Raw genomic sequence first — 10,725 nt, 5'->3', positions numbered from 1 at the left:
TCTAGCACAAGTAGTAGTGGAGAGGATGGTAGCATTAATGTCTTGAGTCACACCAGAATTGGAATTTCTTCCACTTCTGAATATATGAGTGACGAGTAGTTTGTTTCCTGATATACAACCCCATCTCTCTTACATCTTCAGAGCAAGTATTTTCTAAACTTTGGAACCATTGAGGAGCCATGTCTTAATTCATAGAACCTGTAGATTAGGGTGACAGATCTGGTCAGTGTCCTGAGAGAGAAGATGAGGAGCAGGCTGGACAGTGATTGGCAGTTAAATCACTAATGGAGCAATGTTCCCTCTAATTTTTTCCATCCATGGTGTGGAATAAATTGTGTTGTGTGCACTGAGGTAATGTGCGGATGTGTGCCACCAGTAGAGACAAAAAACCTAGATATAATATATATATTTTTAAAAGTTACAATAGGGATAATTACTCCAGCCAGGACAGGTTAGGCATTTTAGAATTCACTACTCAAAGAATTAAATTTAAGTGTAAGAGAGAAATAAAAATTATGAAATGCATAGACCAGTCAAAAAACTAAAATAACACACTTTGTGAAGGACATAAATCCACACCGTGTAGAGGTCAAAGCATAGGGGTTTATTACACACAGCGCTGGCGGAGCGTCACCTGGCTTATCAGGCTCAGAGACACTATCAATTAATTGATTACAATGGAATATATAGATTTTCCATGGGTGGGGGAAAGTGACAGGGTAGGCAGTTCCACACCCCGGGATAGGTTTGCAGCAAGACAAGATAGCACAGTAGCCAATGGTTAAAAGGTTTACATAATGTCTCCGCCCATGGTCTCAAGTTAGCAAGTTAACATTTAATTAATACTTTGATAAAATGTTATTAGTATAAAATATATATGTTGAATTCTGATTTGGAGTCCATAGGAATGAAGCAACTCCTTTGATTGTCCAACAGGTACATTCCTAGGGGTTAAAGCAAAGAAACAGTGAAAGCATATGGAAATAGAGATTGTTTCCTTTATGTCTTAAGGCAGGGCATTGGTCCCTTGGAAGGGAGGTGAAAGGATGCCATATCATTATACTGACATGTGCGAATTTTCATAAACTCAAGGTTGGATCTGTGGGAAGACTGTTTTCCCTTCAGGAGAAACACAATAGGAACAGGGATCCTTTGTTCAATTTGAAACATTGGATGAAACATAATTATTCAGTTAGTGCTTCAACATTTGGCATTTCTACTGACCAAGCATATCTTAGCAAAGGCAATGTTATCTTGTTTTTTCTGCTTTCTCTTAGCTAATCACTATTAGCTAGGCCTCTGGTCTCTTAACCAAACTCTGGACTTTGGGTCTGAAAAAGAGCTGGCACAATCCATATACCAGGTTGTTATATAAAATGCACATGGATTTTAACCCTTCACTTTGAAAGAATAAAATTACAGAGAATATATGTGCAGTGCAGGAAGTACCAAGAAGTAACAACAATAATACAAGTGTGTGTTGGGAGGTGAGTGTGAAAGACTGTGTGTGTACTGGCTGCTGGGGAAGTTTCTGAGAGACTGTGCACTGTCTCTTTAAGGCATTCACTCACCACCTGGAAGGCTCGCTCAGACTTCAGACAGCAGCAGCTCTCTCCTGCTCCAAGTCCTGAGCCCTGTCCCCAACATGGCTGAAAAGCAACAGGGGGAGGGGGAAGGGACACCTGAACACACACTGCCGGATGTGTTTGGCTCTGCTAATCAAGTGCACGCCACTTGAATCACTCCGGGTGGCTGCCCAACTGTGCAGCTTAGAGGGAACACAGTAGGGGAGTCAGGTAAGGAATAATGGAAACCATGTCTGTCTTGGCCACATGGGAGCTAGAAGAATAACCTGGCTCCTTCTTTTCCATATTGACTCTGGCTGCTAAGCTACACAGCCCTGCAAATGAGGGCAGCCGTATTGGCTCTGGCCACTTGTTCACACAGCCCTGCGAGGAAAGGCAGCCATGTTGACTCTGGACACTAGGCCATAGAGCCTTGAGGCAAAGGGTGATCAGATAGGCTCAGCTGCAGGGCTATAATGCACCTTCCCCTGCTCCAAAGGGGAGATGGGATGCACTTGCCTTGCAACAGGGACCATTTGCCTTGAGTAGTGTGGATGTCCAGATGGGCTCCCTATCCCAATAGGGAAGAATCTATTGTCAATATTAATGTTGGGGGTGGTTGAGTGAAGGGTACACATTGCCCAGACATTGTGGGAATCTTTCCACCAGTAGAGGAAATTTTTGACTGTTGAGGGCATTGATAGAAGTTTGTTTAAGCAGTGTCTGCTTGGTACGTACACCGTTCTGAGCCACTCTTGAAGGCAGCACATGTGGAGTCTCAAGAGACTTATTACAACAGTTTCTGCTACCATGTGTCCTAGTAGTTGAAGACAGTTGCTGGTGAAGGTCTGAGGACTGGCCTGGACTGTCGAGATTAAGTTGGCTAAGTGTTGAACCTCTGTGAGGGGAGGAAGGCTTTGGCCTCTACTGCATCTAAGTAGGCTCTTATGAATTTCAGATGTACTGGAGTTAAAGTAGCCTTTTGGACATTTAGTTATAGTCCCATATGTAGGAATAGATCCATAGTCTTTTATGTAGCTCTCAAGGCATTGTTGAAGGAATGTGCTTTGAACAGGCAATCGTCTTGATATGGGAATATCATAATTCCTTGTTTGCAACGGTGTGCTGCTACCACAGAAATGACCTTCAAGAGCACTCTGGATACAGATGATAGACCAAATGGGAGCACGTTGAATTGAAAGTGGTCTTGAGCCAGAGTGAATCTTAGAAACCTCCTTGTTAGAGGGCTTTCTCTTCATCCTCTTCCCTGGTTCTTGTCATGGAGATAGAAAGCAGACAACCAGAAGTCCAAAGTGCAGGCAATGTGATATTTATTGGGGTTAATTCCAAGCAAGCATAGTCATAGCTCTACACGCCAGCAGAGTCTTGTTTCTCCATGTCCCCCTTCCCAGCTCTAATGTCACAGAGCCTTTACCCTGTGTCTCCCTTCCCAGATCTGACACCACAGAGCCTTCCCTGTGTCCCCATTTCCCCCACCCCATTCCCATTTCTTCCTTCTTAGCAGGCCCAAATATACCTGCAATGCACGCCCACAGTCCCACCCCTTACAATTTATGGTTATGTTCCATTTTGGAGGGTCTTCATCCAACCTCTTTTGTGTCCCATAGGAGGGGTAAGGAGTGAGGTTGTGTTCTGGCCAAGGCCAGGCATTTCTTTGGTCTTTTAGTGTTTCTTATGTCTCCCCACATCCCACCTTTCCCCTCCTAACTGGTTGCTTGACCTTGGCTTGAGAAAGGAGCCAGGCAGCCTTTCAGTGTATGCTCATATATTTTATTACACTCCCACCATACTCTGTGTGATAACTGAAGGGGGGGGGAGGAGCTCCCTTATGGACACCCAGCAAGCCAGTTAGCTATAAAATCCCTCTTGGTGTCTGTTCTCTGCTTGCTTTACCTGTAAAGGGTTAACAAGCCCACAGGTAAAAGAAAAGGAGTGGGCACCTGACCAAAAGAGCCAATGGGAAGGTAGACCTTTTTAAAATTGGGAAAGAAATTTTCCCTTTGTCTGTTGTTCTCCGGAGAAGGAGACATGGAACAGCAATGCTATGTAAGGCTTGAACCAGGTATGAAAATTCATCTTCCATACCTAGAAGAAATTATTTGGATAGGAATGTTTAGTTAAAAACAATCAGGTTTATTTTTTATTTTGGCTTGTGGATCTCCTCTGTGCTAACCCTTGATGCTTTTGTTTGCTTGTAACCTTTAATCTGAACCCCCAAGAAAGCTAGTTTGGGTGCTTAATTTTTTGAATTGCTCTTTTAAAATCTAGCAAAAGCCTAAGTTCCAGATATATTTTTTCCTTTTTGTTTTTAATAAAATTTACTTTTTTAAGAACAGGATTGGATTTTTGGTGTCCTAAGAGGTTTGTGCATATGTTGTTTGATTAGCTGGTGGCAACAGCTAATTTCCTTTGTTTTCTTTCTCAGCTCTTCCCCGAGGGTAGCGGGGAGGGCTTGAAGGTACCCCACAGGGAGCAATACCCAAGTGCTCCTTCCTGGACTCAAAGGGTTGGTTTTTTTTTTTTTTTTTTTGCGCATTTGGGTGGTGGCAGCATTTACCAGGCCAAGGTCAGAGAGAAGCTGTAACCTTGGGAGTGTAACACAAGCCTGGAATGGCAAGTATTAATTTTTAAAATCCTTGTGGGCTCCCACTTCCTGCACTTGAGGTGCCAGAGTGTGGATTCAGCCTTGACACTTTGTAACAGTTTAAAGCAACAGAGGGTCCTGTGGCACCTTTGAGACTAACAGAAGTATTGGGAGCATAAGCTTTTGTGGGTAAGAACCTCACTTCTTCAGATGCAAGTGTAACAGTTTAGTTCCATCTCTTATCTCTTTTCACCCCATCTGCTTGTAGGCAGATGTAACACAGTGTCTTTGTCTTTTGTTTACACATATTAGTATAAGATATAAGAGTATCAAAAGGTCAAACCCAAAATTCTATCTCAGGCTGACAAACAGGCTTATATGCTAACACTCCTGTGAGATGGGAGGATTGTGATGTGAAAGTAAGCATCTTGTAGGTCGAGGGCTGAGAACCAGTCCCCCTAATTCAAATATAGGATTATTGCTGCCAAAGCAACCATCTTGAATCATTGTATCTTTACCAATCTATTGGATGACCTTAAATCCAGAATGGTTCTCCAATCACTGTTCCTTTTCAGTGTCAAGAAGTATTTGGAATAGAAGCCCTTTCCTCTGTGTTTAGTGAGAATTGGTTCTATAGCACCTAGGTTCAGAAGATGGTTTGTTTCTTGATGTAAAAAGTGCTCGTGGGAAGGGTCTCTGAAGTAGGATGAGAAGAGAGGTCAAGTAGATTGATTATCCTGTGAAGCGAATCAATTAAAGAGGCTAGGACTTTTCAGCTTGGAAAAGAGGAGACTGAGGAGGGATAGAATAGAGGTATATAAAATCATGAGTGATGTGGAGAAAGTGAATAAGGAAAGGTTATTTACTTGGTCCCATAATATAAGAACTAGGGGCCACCAAATGAAATTAATGGGTAGCAGGTTTAAAAAAGTTCTTCTTCACACAGTGCACAGTCAACTTGTGGAACTCCTTGCCTGAGGAGTTTGTAAAGGCTAGGACTATAATAGGGTTTAAAAGCGAACTGGATAAATCCATGGAGGTTAAGTCCATTAATGGCTATTAGCCAGGATGGGTAAGGAATGGTGTCCCTAGCCTCTGTTTGTCAGAGGGTGGTGATGGACAGCAGGAGAGAGATCACTTGATCATTACCTGTTAGGTTCACTCCCTCGGGGGCACCTGGCATTGGCCACTGTCAGTAGACAGGATACTAGGCTGGATGGACCTTTGGTCTGACCCAGGATGGCCATTCTTATGTTCTTATGTAGATGATCTCCAATACCTAGGTGTTTGTGGTTATACACTCCCAGTTTTGAAGAAGAGTAAGGCGGTTGCCAAAGGGATGGAGATGTTTGGATTGTTTCGGCAAATAAATGTGGGGATGATAACACATCAGAATTGGTGTTTAGATGTAGAGAGCTGTGATGTTGATGATTGTGAGGCAGCTGGTCTCTGCTTTTGTAGTCTGTCTTTTTCTTTGGGGTTCATAATGCCTGTGGGCAGGAGGAAATTGAGCAGGCTGGGATCAGGAACAGTCAACATGGATTCACCAAGGGCAAGTTATGCCTGACCAACCTGATTGCCTTCTATGATGAGATAACTGGCTCTGTGGATATGGGGAAAGTGGTGAACATGATATACCTTGAATTTAACAAAGCTTTTGATATGGTCTCCCACAGTATTCTTGCCAGCAAGTTAAAGAAGAATGGATTGAATGAATGGATTATAAAATGGATAGAAATCTGGCTAGATCATCAGGCTCAACAGGTAGTGATCAATAGCTCCATGTCTAGTTGGCAGCCGGTATCAAGTGGAGTGCCCCAGGGGTCGGTCCTGGGGCCAGTTTTGTTCAACATCTTTATTAATGATCTGGATGATGGGATGAATTACACCCTCAGCAAGACTGCAGATGACACTAAGCTGAGGGGAGAAGTACATACACTGGAGGGTAACGATAGGGTCTAGAGTGACCTAGACAAATTGGAGGATTGGGCCAAAAGAAATCTGGTCAGGTTCAACAAGGAGTAGTGCACAGTCCTGCACTTAGGGTGGAAGAATCCCATGCACTGCTATAGGCTGGGGACTGACTGGCTAAGCGGCAGTTCTGCAGAGAAGGACCTGGAAGAGAAGCTGGATATGAGTCATCAGTGTGCCCAAGAAGGCTAACAGCATATTGGGTTGCATTAGTAGGAGCATTGCCAGCAGATCGAGGGAAGTGATTATTCCCCTCTATTCGGCACTGGTGAGGCCACATCTGGAGTATTGCTTCCAATTTTGGGCCCCCCACTACAGAAAGGATGTGGACAAATTGGAGATAGTGCAGCAGAGAGCAATGGAAATGATTAGGGGCCTGGGGCACATGACTTACGAGGATAGGCTGAGGGAACTGGGCTTATTTAGTCTACAGAAGAGAAGAGTGAGGGGGGATTTGATAGCAGCCTTCAACTACCTGAAGGGGGTTTCAAAGAGGATGGAGCTCAACTATTCTCAGTGGTGGCAGATGACAGAACAAGGAGCAAAGGTCTCAAGTTGCAGTGGGGGAGATCTAGGATGGATATTAGGAAAAACTATTTCACTAGGAGGGTGGTGAAGCACTGGAATGGGTTACCTAGAGAGGTGGTGGAATCTCCATCCTTAGAGGTTTTTAAGGCCCAGCTTGACAAAGCCCTGGCTGGGATGATTTAGTTGGGGTTGGTCCTGCTTTGAGCAGGAGGTTGTCCTGAGGTCTCTTCCAATCCTAATCTTCTATGATTTTATGATCTCTGTGCTGTCTAGGATTTACTTTATCTCCTTCTTTGTGTAGGTGTGTAAATTCCCAGGGAATGCAACGTGGCTCTAGAGTCTTTTAGTGTGTGGAGGGATTCATCAGTTTTTTTCTGTAAACAACTTGGATCCTTTGAATGGAAGTTCTTCCACCATAGTCTGAATCTCTCTTGGAAAGCCAGAAAGGTGAAGCCAGGAAGCTCTGCACATGACCACTGCTGTTGAGATGGAGCAAGCATCTGTGTCAGTGGAGTCTAGAAGGCCTGCAACAATGTCTTTGTGAGAAGCTGACCCTCAGAAATGACCACCTGAAACTGTTCCTTTTGATCAGCTGGAAGATGTTCAATGACGGTGTTTAATTTAGAAAAAATAATTATATGATTGTATTTTGCCATAAACACTTGGTAATTAGTGATCCTAAATTGTAGGGTTGCCAGTGAATATGATTTTTGTCCAAATAAATACAGTCGTTTCTAGTCCTTATCATAGGGTGTCGATTTTAGTGTGGTGCTCTCTGCCACATAGCATTGACCACAAGGGAATTTGTGGATGGGTGGGAAAATAAATCATCTAGGTCCTTAGAGGGAACATAATAATTTTTGTCTGGTCTTTTGAATGTGGGAGTTATTGTGGCTGATGTCTGCCATAGAGTTTTTGTGGGGTCCAGCAAGGTCTCGTTGATAGGGAATGCAATGTGAGTCAATTATGATGTATATAGGATGTCGAGCAGCTTGTGTTCCTTCACCTCTTCAATTGGAATTTGTAGAAAATCTACTACCCTCTTAATGAGATCTTGGAACTGTTTGAAGTCATCTGCCATGGTTGGTGGAGAAGACATAACGGCTTCATCAGGAGAGGATGAAGTTAATTGTTGGAGAAATCTTTGTCTAGCCTCACTTCCTGTTCCTCAAACATCTTCTCTTGTGGATCATGAGGTCTGATAGAGAAGTTGAAGGAGATTGCCTTCCCCTATCCCAGTGAGCGGCACTGGGGGCCCTCGAGAATTGGTGCCTATAGGCCACGCAGAGGTCCCACTATGACCACTGAGTGGCATTGGTGGGGGCATCCAAGGGGGTCTATACTAACTGGGTTTCTCTCGTGGTGGTAAACTGGTTCTGTAGAGGTTACTGGTTGGCTCACTCCTTGGTATTGGAACGGGGAGCCTTCCACAGAGACTGAATATAAATTGTCATCATCATCCCCTTTATAGTTGCTTGACAGAGGTGGAGCCATCATGTACGCTGAGTGAGACTCTCTTGGTACTGTATGTATGTCAAGGGACTGAGATGTGGCAGGTACTGAGATCGTGTTGGTGCTGAGTAGGGGTGAGTCAAGTGTCTCTCAACTATTAAGTCTTTGGAGAAATGAAATTTCTGCGGTACCAGAATAGCAGTTGGTACCGCTGAGGCAAGCTGAGTGGGAGCAGGTGATGTAGATGGAAACTGACAGTATCAGGAGTCTTCTGCACCCCGATGGATGGCCAGGAGGTGTCATTTTGATCTTCTGCAGGCCCAAAGTACTCAGTACAAAGGCCCTAGAGGACTCCATCAGTGCTGTCTTAGAAGAGCTAGTTTGCTCTCTACTGCTCCTTTCCCCTGATGGTACTAATCTCCCTGAGCCTGTGCCCTCAGGGTCTTTAGGTTTACTGCTGGTACCAGTACCTGAGCAGCCTGCAGCTTCATGGGTACCCAGTTGTAGATTGGATGGTACCAAGGTGATCAACCTTCTCAAGGATTGTCTCTTTATGGTAGATTCTCTACTCCAGAGACTTGTAAGCCCCCCACCCCTCTTCTAACCTGCTGGAGAATTCTGAGCCGAGGACATTGATGGAATCAGCCTTGTTGGGGACTGCTGTAACAGGGGAAGGCGGCTTTTCCCAGGGCTGGTCTGAGTGAACTTTCCATCATTAGAAGTCTTAGGGTTTAGTGCATGGTTCTTCCTAGCTCTCAATTTTAGTTTCATCCAGAGGTACGTGTGATTCTCTGAGGCAGTGAATGCAGCAAGAATGTCCATCGCTGACTGGAATTGCTTTCCAGTAGGAAATACAATACTTAAACCCAGGAGAGCTGGGCATACGCGGTCCATGATTCACTTCCCCAGAGGGAAGAGATAACAAACTAAGTAAGTACAGGTAGTTGGCTATTCTAACAACAAAATAAAGGAAATTTTATTTATTTAATTTTCAATTTTTTTGTGTTAGGGAAAAAATGGAAAAAAGGGAGGCGTATCACAACTTACTAATGGAAACTCTATGAACTAACATTATTAATCAAGAACAGAAAGCAAGATATAGATGAGGAATTCTCAAATTGAACTGTGCTGAGGCGCCATCTCAGGCCAAAGGCGATTGAGAAGGAACTGAAAGCGGCTAACTTGTGCAGCGCTATATAGCCATGAGGCAGGGCATGACATGAGAAGAGCGCATGTGCGGGCCAAACGGACACTGCTACCTAAAATCTCAATCTGATGCGCAAGGACGTGGATACACCTAGAGCAGAGCACCTACAGGCACACTAATTGAAGAAGAATCTCTGTTGGAGCAGCAACTACAAAGTGTCTGGACAGATTGGGAAACCCATCTACAAAGATCCCAGCCTGGAATGGCAAGATGGATCCATGATGTGACCAGCAATGACTACCATGGATCAGAAGGTTTTCCATGAAAGAGAGGAGGTCAGGAAGGCCTTAGCCAAATGGGAACTTGCTAACAGAGATGAGTTGAAGCAGGAACTTAAAGAGCTGAGAAATCACCTAGAGAAGGAAATCAGAATCAGAAACCACAGTGGTCAGCTGCCTGGATGTGGAATTGGGCCAGCCAGAGAACTTGGTTAAGACCAGACATTTACAAACTTTTCTCCTGATTTGTAAACCTCCACCCCAAGGCCCAGAGGTGAGACATCAATCTGTCCCAGCTCAAATAATGCAAAACCCCACTGTCTTTTAGGGGGAAACTCCCAGGGACACTTATTTGGCTCAGTTCAAAATCATAGCCCAAATGAATGGTTGAGAAGGTGAACAGAGAGGGGGATTTCCGGCAGCCAGCTTGAGTGGCCCAGCTCTGATGGTGCTGCAAAACATATCCTCAAAAAGAGACTGAGTTATTCAGATCTGGTACAAGCACCTAATGTGCAGTTTGGAGCCAGCCATCAATGTGAGCTGGCTAGGGCACAGCCCAGCGCTATAAAGAGTGGGAAAGGGGAGACGCCACCTGCACTGGCAAAAGACATGCAAAGACACGTTCCTGGCAGCAGTGCACCAGAAGAGGAAGCAGCCGCTCATGAGGAAGATGGACCCATGGCGATCCGCTTTTCTCCAAGTACAGTTCTGTGTCTAATATGTAAAATGCAAGAGGGGATTCTAATCTCATCCATGATATTTTTTATTACAAAAAGTGAAATTCACTTTATTAAAAAAGTCAATAATGCAAAAACTAAGGGAAAGCAGTTCAGTTAAATACTGGTACTGTGAAAAAACTGGCATAAATAGGATTGTTATAAATGTAAGCTAAGCCAGGACAGAATGTCACAAGTGTCTAGTGAAAGGCTCTCACCCAATTTGAAAAAAGAGCACAGGAAATAAGTAGTGGGTACTGGCTCAAACATAATGTAACCCTTCTGCCAGTCAGAGTTTGCAGCAACAAGGGCTGGGTTCAGCATCTAGGGGTTCCTTTTCAACAATACAACACAAACCGGCTTGAGCCCACACCCAGTGACCTGGGACAATTACACACCATCCCCTGGGCGTCTCTAAGAGGGCACCTTCCCCTCTCGCAAGAACAGAGTTTGAGTGTAGCAC

Source organism: Chrysemys picta, chromosome 2 (genome assembly GCF_011386835.1).
Source record: "Chrysemys picta bellii isolate R12L10 chromosome 2, ASM1138683v2, whole genome shotgun sequence".
In the NCBI taxonomy this organism is placed as follows: domain Eukaryota; kingdom Metazoa; phylum Chordata; order Testudines; family Emydidae; genus Chrysemys; species Chrysemys picta.
The sequence above is the reverse complement of the archived record's forward strand: the minus strand, read 5'-3'. Positions refer to the sequence as shown.